The 10589-nt window shown below is 51.3% G+C and overlaps 1 protein-coding gene across 8 annotated transcripts in view; it reads right to left on the bottom strand.

Moving 5' to 3' along the window:
* The window catches only part of PHF21A (PHD finger protein 21A), a 120871-nt gene extending 111858 nt beyond the window's left edge, over nucleotides 1-9013 (bottom strand). For 4 of the 8 annotated variants that reach the window (XM_072337777.1, XM_072337774.1, XM_072337778.1 and 1 more), the window contains exon 1: nucleotides 8587-9010. The gene's annotated coding sequence lies outside the window, so the exon portion shown is untranslated. Of the gene's footprint in view, nucleotides 1-8123; nucleotides 8266-8586 lie in introns of those variants that run through there. The other 4 variants (XM_072337775.1, XM_072337770.1, XM_072337776.1 and 1 more) reach the window with 3 other exon arrangements.
* Nucleotides 9014-10589: the final 1576 nt, after the last annotated feature.

The raw sequence follows: 10589 nt of genomic DNA on the forward strand, positions 1-10589 counted from the left end.
GCAGCACCATCAGAAACAGAAGCCAGTTTCTTCAAACCCTGTTAAGTGCTACAGCCCTTTAAAACTACCTGCAGGGGAGAAGGGGGGGGTGGAAAGAAGTCACCCGTGGCACTCCTGATCCAAAAGCAGACTTCCCATCAACTTCATCAGGGCCTGAATTTCCTCCCAGACCAGGACCATGTTTGCTCATATGAGATAAGAGATACTTACAGACGAGTTATTCTGTACAGCTATGCACCAAATCCTTTTGTACATCCCTATTACCCACATTCCTTATCTCAAATACCCTGATACAGCAGTGTTACAAGGGGCACTGACACAGGCTCTGCACAGAGGGTACAACGTCCTTGAAGGACAAGATACATCATCGTTCCGCTACATGGGGATTTATCTGTTTCTTCTTCTGCCGGTTGTGTGGTTCCAATTGGTGAAGGGATTTTCATCCTTGCACTGCAACAATAACAACATTCTAATTATGTCAATACACCAATAGTGACTATCTAGCTAACTGCGTGACCTGCCAGCAGCTTGCTCTCCATGGGCTGTGAATCCTTAAAGAAAACTACATTGCCATTAGCAAACACTATTAACTGTCACAGCACACGCAAGGCTTTAGCTATGTATTTCACTTATTTCTATCTGTTTTAAACAGAGGTGTCAGCAAAGTACAGCCCATACAACCCATCAGTGCTGACAAAATAGATCCCCAGCCTCAAGCACCGAAATATGTCACATTTTAAATCTGTACAGGTGAAGGAGAAAACAGCTTTTTTGTTTTTTAAAGTCAACTTCCTTTTTTCGCACTACTACGAAGTAAATATACACTCTAAATTTATACTGCATGGAACTTCATGAGTCTCACAGAACAATTCTGCCACACAGACCTACATATTAGCTAGTTATGGCAGATGCACAGGAGCTACATTCCAGTCGCAGATGTTTGGGGGTCCTGATTGCACTACTACTGATTTAAGCTGTGCATAAGTCTGAATGTCAAAAAGTAAAACATACACAAACTTTTACAGGACTGGAGCTCTTATTAAACTCTTCAAAAACATCAAAAAGGCTCACCTGGTATTGCTTGGCACCTAATGATAAGGCTTTTCTGGTTATTATTTCCCACAAACTTCAGAACTAATAAATTGACCTGATAAACTGGGAACAAGACTTAAAGCGAAGCACTTGTTTACTTAAAAATTAAGACAACTGCAGTATCCAAGACTTGGCACACAAGACTATAGCAAATACTAAACTTGCTACAGGCCTAGCAATTCGAAATCACGTTAACATCCACATTAACTGCAGCAAGTTCCACTCAACATAAGTCAATGTGAAAACAAGTCATTCTTGTGGATACAAAACTACAAGAAAAACAAACAAACCACCTTTCTGAAAGCTCCTGTTCCTCTATCTCCTTTCCAGAAATGGTTTGCTTTCTTTGATGTAAGTTCTACGTGAATCCAGGCACAACGGCCAGAGCTGAAGCACAGTGAGACATGAGCACTGGCCGCTGCTTCTGGCCTCATCTGCCAACACAGGAACCAGGGATTCCGTGTGTCCGTGGTGACAGTAGTGATGTCACTAACCGCCACGGCAGGGAAGTAGCACGCCTCCCTGTGCCCTCATGGTTTCAGTTGAAGCAGCCACACAGTGAAGTCAGGTCTTGGCAGGCAAAGAGCTGCTCACATGCCCTCTCCCCATGGCAGAATTCACTGTAAGCACCAGACAGCACTTCAGGAGGAACAAGGCACCAGTTGCACCACGGGAAGACTCCCCCTGCCACGTTTCCATCCACAACATCACCTTGAAAGATGCAAAATTTCCAGAAGATCAAACACTGTACTTGCAATCACAGATGAGACTCGTGTAATTACTTATATACTCTTCCTATAAAAACACACGTGCAGCTGGAGGACTGATTTCATCACTTGCTTTTCCCTAAAGATACCACTTGACTAGAAGCCGACTCATGGATAAATGTATGTGCTGCTGCACAGCAGTAGCAGCCAGCTGTACTGATAGGGATTGCTCACAACAGCAACGATTCAGTTTCTAGGATTTATAGCATATTTCACCTGTCACCCTAAGCCTCAAGCTCCTGTGTGTGCAAACTACAAGTCCCAGGATGCAACAGTGCAGCACTACACAGACAAGCTTGCAGATAACACTGGAGCATGCCACACTGGGGCCTGTAGTTTGCACAAGCAGTGCTCAGCAGAGAGCCCAGCTGTAGGCCATATTGCACGCCTCTGCGGGCCAGAATGCACGCACTGCACAGGGATGGGAAGCCAGTAGGTAAGCAGGGCAAGCAGCTATTGCTCACAGGCTGGAGCTGTTAAAGAGACAAAGACTTCACTATAAATACATGTCAGCTATCCAACAATTGAGAAATCAGCAGTTTAGCTACTCTCAAGGATGCAGAACAGAGTACGGCTTTTTAATCTCACTGCACGTAAAGATGTTACATTTTTTCCAGGACTGCTATGTTTTTAACACTAAGGCCTGTTTTCAAAGAGTGCTCTTCTGAATATCAATAGGAAAAGTACATTCGGTGAGGGGCACATTCTCCCTGTCCAGAATTTAGTGAGCTGGAAAGAGATGCTCTCTTCCTCCATTTCTGAGCCGTGCTGAAGCAGAAGCTCACGTCTCTTCCAAGAAGCAGCCGAGCTTAGCTGAACGCTAAATAGCTGCATCTCAGCGTAGGCCTCAGAGAAGAATACGCTGTACTTCAGCAAAGGGAAGGGCAGCTCCCCCTACCAGTCTGCTCTAAGAAGGTTTTAGTGAGGAAGGAAACAACCAGTGATCAAAATGAATAAGTCTCCCTTGTTGTTTTCTTCCTCCTTCTCCTCCCAAGCTCAGGATTTTTCTTACTGTTAAAAAACAGGAACATGCCCATGTAATTCCACCTCTAAGGACCAGCACATTTCACCAGCCTTTGTGGAAGAGCAGTCCGTGCGGCGCTGCCAGCTACTGAACGACAGCACAGCACCCAGGGAAACACGCAGAGGGCCTTGTGCTGCAGAGAGGGCAAGGCGTCATCCCCATCACCTGACGGACGTCCTACCGCATCGCCCCCATAGGCAAAAGGCCTCAGAAGTATCTGAGGGTTTTGTCAATACGGTGATACTGTCCATAGGCCAAAGACAGCTGTTGCCATAGTTACTATCAGTCAGCTTAACAGAAAATAATTATTGCGATTACTCAGAAGTTTTGCTAAAACAATCTGAATCTTCACTCGGATACCACTGGATCTCTCCTGCTAACTACCTGCAGCCTCCGGGACACGCACAGTTACCTGTGGTAGGACGGCAGGCTTGGAGGAGAATGTGGGAAGGGAGGGACATTCCCTTGCACTGACAGTGAGCATCACACAGGCACAGATGCAGCCAGCAGACCAACCACAGCCCCCTGCTAGGTGCGAGTCCCCCTCCTGCAGGCCCAAGGCCAGCCGGGCTCAGGCCACCTCAGAGGCCCCAACCTGCCCTCGAGTGCACTCCCCTCCACTTCTCCATGCTCCCATTCAAAAAAAAAAACCAAAAAGCAAAAAACCTGACGCTGGCTGTGTTTCAAAACATATTTCTAATTACACACACAACAGTACAGCCCGTCATTTTAAGAGGCAACCGGCACAATTTCTGCAGCAAGTGAACTTGCTAACACCGCCTTTTGTCCTAGGAGCACGGTGCTGTCAGGGAAGGGCAGCAGCCGGAAGACGCGCGTTTTAAGGCATCAGACATTAAAATAGAAGCGGCGTGAACACGGCCTACGAGACAGCTCACGCTAAGCAGAGCCTCACTCCTTATGTACCACATAGAAATGCATTCCGCCGCTAACAACAAGCATCAGACTGGGGGGCTCTTTGCTTTCTGGTGGGGTTTTTTTGGTTTTTTTCATCTTTTTTTTTTCTTTTTTTTTGCAGGATGCTCTGAGCACACAATCTGTAATCAAAGAGCGAGCGTTTGCAGCGACAATGAATAAGAAACCTCAGGTAAGGAGGAGCGTTCAATAGGTCAAACCACCTCGGCACAGAGCTTTTAAGGCACAGGGTACTTGATAATTCCTATGGAGATATTAAAGTGATGTAAACAGCACAATACCAAATAAATTCTGCAGAGAAAACCATACCAAGGAGCGCATTTTCTTCCCCCTCAAAAGCTTGGGACGATCAAAGTGTTAAAACAAAAGGGTCGGCGGCAAAGTTGTGGCTTTGTTAGGGAGCCGGCACAGCGCTCAGCCCAGTCCAAAGGAAGGGATCTTTCTGAGCTCTCTACAGATTTAAAGATTATTTGGAAAACAGGTGAATGCAACTATAAAGCCTGATTGTTACACAAGCGCGCCTTTCCGCAGCGCTAAATACGCTTCTAAAAATAACTGACTTCTTTGTACATTTTGCGGCCATCTATATCTACACTTGGCACTTCACTTCTGGGAGGCTTTAACATAAAAGTAGAGTCAAGCAACTTAAAAAACGTACTCGACCAATTTTAAGAGTAAGGAAGGTGCAGGAGCCATACATTATTTGCAACTCAGAAACATACAGGTTTAGTGCTTCTTTTGGGGTTTTTTTCCCCCCTTTTGCAATGAGACTGTATTTGTTATAAGAAAAGAAAAACACAAAGTTTCCTCCCAGCTGTAAATAAACTTCTTTTCTTTTGCCCGCATAACACATCTCTCTATCACCAGCACAAGCCAGACATTGGCGCTGTGCTGAACATGAAATATTAATGTAGGATACCTATAAAAACTACCCTTCAGCTCACCCTCTACTTGCAGGGTATATCCCTTACCCCTTTCACCAGCAGCACCCCACACCCCCTGCTCACTGCCCCACCTTCCCAGTACACAGCTTGCTCCCAAGTAACCTTTGTGTAGTTAAAATACATCAGAAGCAGGATGTGAGCTGCTTTCTGGCACAGAGTAATTGAACAAGGGCAATTCACGAACATGCAGAAGCCAGGCCTTTGTGGAGCCTTACACTTCCAGCACACAGCCACGCATGTGACCGCACAGTTGTGAGCATAAAGGGTGAAGGGGACAGTAAAGAAATACTGTTACAAGCTTGATAATAGGTTTCTAGCACTGCCCTTCTGGATGAGGAGCCTCTTTTACAGGCCAGGCTGTAGAACAGCTTGCATAGCCCACACAGTGCCCCTTCAAAAAGCAAAGCCCAGCCAGGCCGTGAAGGCCTTTCTGGATGATTTTAAACAAAACCAAGAAGCAACAAAAGCGAAACAACAGTAAAAAGGTTAAGGCACCAACATATGTTCCTCACGTGATGCTCATCTTGAGTTTCTGCACCACACGCCAAGTGCCCCTAAAGTAAGAAACAAGATAGTCCTTCAAGGTCCGTACAGACGGTGTGGAGCTGAAAGAGAAATCTCCCTTATAAGCAAATCCCAACAGGATTGGTCCACTTCACTGCCTAAGCTTCACCCTGCCTCTACAAAGTGCTAAGGAACTGAGAGGCTATGTCACGTTCACATGCAATTATGACCATTACAAACACACTGAACCAACAGCCTTGGCCATAGCCGCACTCACTATTCCAGCCACACTCCCAATTTCTGAAGCACTACTAAAATAACTTACTTTCCCAGGAGAGAAAGAAAATCACAAAAAATTCTTATCAGCTGCACAGATCCAGTCAGAGGATTTTTTTTTATTAGAATTCCTACAGCAAAGTTGAACAGGCGCACACGCAAAAGCTCATCTCTAAAAACAGAGCCAAGTTGAAGTAAGAACTCTCTAGGCCCAATGAGTTAAAGCACAGCTGAAGCTGAGCGGCCTCGGGTGAAGAGAGCTTCACAAAACCTAAACCAAAGGCAGAGATCTTACTGCTGGAGCCGGAAAACACATCCGTATTTTACTTTGAACTGCAGAAAATTCACAGCTCCCTTCTTCTCCTCTATTTAAGTTCTCTGAAGGGAAGTTTTCTATTTTCATTCCCTAAAGGAAGAAAACAACCCTCCCCCTCTGATGCCTCCTCCCACCTCACAACAAATCCAGACCACGACGCACAAAAAGAGCAGAGATTAAAAGCTTTCAGATAGAAATCTTCAGATGAATAATAGCAACATAATCCCAAAGAAAAATAATACATATATTCCTTGATGCAGCACTCTGAATTACAGCCCACGGGCACTGCTGAGCCCCCTCCCCAACCTGACCCCGGTTCCAAGCTGCCTGGCTCAGCACAGCCAGACACCAGGGGCAGGGTGGACAGCACGGGCAGCAGGTGCTGAGTGAGCACCTTCCTGCTGCTGGGCAAGCAGCTCTCCAGGCTCCAAGGGACGTCCCATACACATCACAGCACAGCAGCCAGGCATCACTTAATGCTCACTCTATACCAGCCCAAACTTCTGGATGACAAGAACTAACAGACTCCAATCTAATCTCTCTACCACAGTTAGGCTGAAAGGTTTAGAAACATATAGAAGCACCATCTATTTTTCCCCCCTAAACACAGATTTAAAGGTTCATTTACTGAGCGACAGAATTCCTTATTAAAAACAGTAACTTTAAAAAAAAAAAAGCCCTCAAAAAAACCAGTTCCATTGAACTATCATGCAACATGCCAGATGTAAACAGAGTCCCCAAACCCTGTGATCTTTACACTAACACACCGTAACTAACTTCTTCAACTAACATGGGTGGTTCTAAGTATTTCTTGATTGTTTGGAGAGCCTGTTCTTACTAGTAACTTAGTGTCAATGTTTGAATACAAACTATGAAGTTATATACACGGCCATCAACAAATTTAACATAGAAGTTTCAGTGTTACATGTTAACTGGGTAGAAGGCATCGGAGTCCTAGTTTTCCATGGCTTTCGGAACGCTACTACCCTCACCAATTAAGTTTCAACCAAGCGTCTTTCTATCAAAGCCCAGCACTTCCCTGCTCCATAGCACACCCAGCCTCACCGGGCAGGAACAGAGGAACCCAATGACAGAAGCGAGATTACTCAGGCGTCCTCCTTGTTACAGGCAAGCACAGCCACGAGAGAGAAACAAAAAGTAAACAGAGAGCTCCGGCCCTTATTTCTGACACCTGAGGACGCACAGCTAAGGATGACAAGCCCCAGTAATCTCCAGCGGTGCACGCTGGTGTCCGCCCCCTGCCCTGACGGCAGCAGCAGGTTTAGCAAAGAGAACACCACGGGCCCAGGTGGGTGCCTGTCCCTGTCTGGCATCCTGTGAGGCCCCCCGGCATTCAGGTGCTGTGCCAGGGGCCTGTCCACGCAGCCCCCCCCCACAGCAAAGAAAAGTTGATGGCAGAGCTGGCACTCGGGCCCAAACAGCACACAGAGGACAGGAGGGGAGCAGGGAGGAACGCACGCCTCTCCGCAGGTCTGCAGGCAGTCACCGTTACATGCAATTAAAAAGTGGGAACAGGTGTAGCAGATACCATACTTTGATAGCCGAACAAAGAATATTACAGCACGTGACCGAAATGTGATGACATTTGTTCACCAATCGAAAACAAAAGCCACTCTCCAATGGCACTCTTTCCTCCACCCCCAAGAATTAGGAACTTGGAAACCTCTCCATATTGAAGCTCATCTTCTCCCGGCCTCGTTTTTTGACACTCGAGAAGAAGTTGAAGGGAGAGCCACACGCACCCGGCCACCCCAAACCCACCCAGAGCCCAGGTGCGCCGTCCCGCCCCAGCACCACGAAACTGCAGCCGCGAAGCGGCTCGCACGACAGCAGAGCTCCGAATAATAGAGAGAAAGGGAGGAAAAACAACAGCAAGGAAAAAGGAAAACACCACCACGGAGACGAGCGAAGAAAGGAGCATGCACACGAGCAGCACACCAAATGGCAGAGTCCCACACAGGGCCGCTCCACCTACGCACGGAGGAGGGCAGGGACGGCGGCGAGGAGGACGGGGGCACGGACGGGCCGGGAGCGGAGTGCCGCTGCGGGCGGCCCGGGGCGGGGGCAGCGGCCGGCGGAGCACAACTTGCAGAAGAAGCGGAATTTTCCCGGCGCTGCTCGGGCCACAAAGACGAATGAAAGGAAGGAGGAGGAAGGAAGGAATAAAAATTAAAAAAAAAAAAATAAAAAAAAAATAAAAAAATTAAAAACCTGCGGCAGCGGATTTACTACTAATGATCAATCACCGAGAGCGAGCGGCATCGTCCCCCAGCCCGGCACACAAACTTCCCCGGCAGCATCGCGGCGCTGGGCCCGGCCGGAGGGAGCGGGCCCGCAGCCCCCGTCCCCGCGGGGGCCCGGCGCGGTGTCATCCCGGCCCGCTCCTCCCCCCGCCCGGCCGCCACCTCCCTCGGCCCCGCGTCCCCCTCCTCCTCCTCGCCCCGCCCGCAAACTTCTGGCGGGGCCCCGGGGGCCGCGGCGCCCCGGGACGCTACAACCCCCCCCATCCCCCCCACAGCACACACGTACACATACACACATAAGCGCACACACACACCGACACACACACACACACCTCCCCGGGGAGGGGCCGGGGGCGGCGGCGAAGTTGCGGCGCAAGTTGGGCGCGGGGCGGGGGGCGGCGGGGTCGGGGAGGGGGGGGGGCAGGGAGGAGGAGGAGGAGGAGAGGAGGAAGGCGGGATACTACACCCTGCTGGCGGCGGTGCGGCGGCGGCGGGCCCCCTGGCAGGACCTGGCTGCGAGGGGGAGGACTCTTCTTCATAGGGGGAGGGTGCTGGGGCCGCCGCTCCTCCGGGCCTCCCTGTGCCCCTCTTCCGGGCGCCTCTCTCTCTCTCCTCCTCTCACTTTCTTTAAGCTAAGCGGGGAGTGGAAGATGGTAGGTTGCTCCCTTCTCCTCCTCCTCCTCCTCTTCGCTCGCTCTCGCCTCCGTGGGGTCCTGTTCCTTCCCCCTGTCCGCGGGGGGCTCCTCCTGCGGCGGGGAGGAGGGGGCGGGCGGGGCGGGAGGCACGAAGCCGGCGAGGCGCAGGAGGAGAGAAACTGTGACACAAAAACAAGCCGCGAAGCTGAACTCTTCTTCAATCCCATTCACCCGGCCCGGCCGCAGCACCGCGCCGACGGATCCCTCCGCCGACGGCCTCCCTGCCTGCCTGACGCGCGCTCCCGACGCGCCGCCGAGCGCGCCCCCGCCCGCCCCCGCCCCGCGGCGGGGGGGGTCCGGCCCGCCGCCCTCGGATCCCCCCCGCCGCTCCCGGAGCGCCCCCGCCGCCCTCTCGCCTCCATGCCGGCGGGGGAGGCCGCGCCGCCTCCTCCCGAGGGGGACTACTTGACGCGTCGGTGCGGCGAATTTATTTCCCTTTGCCTAAGGAACGGGCTGTGCTGCGGCACCCATTGCCTAGGGAAAAAGCCCGGATGTGAAGTGAGTGAAACTAAAGTAGAGTGAAGTAGGGCACCAAACTCTGCCGGAGCCGCGCAGCCCGCGCGCCGCCTCCCTCGGCCGCCCCCCGATCGACGGCGGCCGCCGCCACCGCTTGGGGGGCGGCCGAGGGAGGCGGCGCGGCGCGGGGCCGTTACCCGTCTCCCCCTCCCCCCCTCCCGGCCGGCCGGCGCGCGGGGCTCGGCGCGGGGGCGCGCACGGCGGGGCCGCGCGCAGGAAGCTGGGTCGCGGGCGGGAGGAGCCGCGCGCGCGGGGCCCCGCCGCGAGGGGCTCCTCACAGGAAGTTGATGCAACAGGGCCGCGTCCGAGCCGCCGCCGTCACGCCGAAATAGCCAAATAATATTCAACGGCGAAACACGGCGCGCCGAGCCGCGCTTGCTTTTAATTACCGCTTTCCCGTCAAAGTTCTTGGGGGGGGCCGCCGCGTAACTTTACGGCTTTCTTAAAGAGGCAGTTCCTGGGCTCCCGTATTTACGTAAGGAACTTAAGCTGCCCCCCCACCCCACCTCCAGAATGAAATTAAGTTGTTAGTTTGTAGACACGAGCTTGAAAACACAAACCTTAAAGGTATAGAACCAAAATGGAGTCACCCAATTGGACCTCTCCTCACATCGCTCACCTTTCTCTGGGCCAGTCGCTCCCCTCACCCTTTTCCCCCATAGCGTGGCTCCACGACACCATTCTGCTGTACTGCTCCTGATGCTGTCACCCATTTTTAACCTGCCCTCTGCTCTGTGCTGGTTAGACCTCACCTGGAGTACCACATTCAGATGTGGAGTCCTCAGCACAGAAATGGGCACGGATCAGATGGAGCATCGTGTCCAGAGGAAGGCCACAAAAATGATCCAAGGCACGGACCACCTCCTTCGTGAGCTGACAGAGCTGAGGCTGTTCAGCCTGGAGAAGAGAAGGTTCCAGGAGACTTGAGAGTGGCCTTTCCGTGTCTAAAAGGTGCTGTAAGAAAGGACAGGTCCTTAGCAGGATTTATTGCGATAGGACAGCAAGAAATTGTTCCAGACTAGAGGAGAGTAGATTTAGATTGGATATAAGGAGTAAGTTTTTTTACGACAAGGGTGGTGAGGCACTGAAACAGGCTACCCAGAGAGGTGGTAGATGCCGCATCCCTGGGGTCATTCAAGGTCAGGCTGGACTGGGCTCTGAGCATTCTCATCCAACTGTAGGTGTCCCTGTTCATTGCAGAGAAGTTGGACTGGATGGCTTTTAAAGGTCCCTTCCAGCTCATATAATTGCACAAATC

The sequence above is a fragment of the Excalfactoria chinensis genome, chromosome 5 (genome assembly GCF_039878825.1).
Source record: "Excalfactoria chinensis isolate bCotChi1 chromosome 5, bCotChi1.hap2, whole genome shotgun sequence".
NCBI lineage: Eukaryota > Metazoa > Chordata > Aves > Galliformes > Phasianidae > Excalfactoria > Excalfactoria chinensis.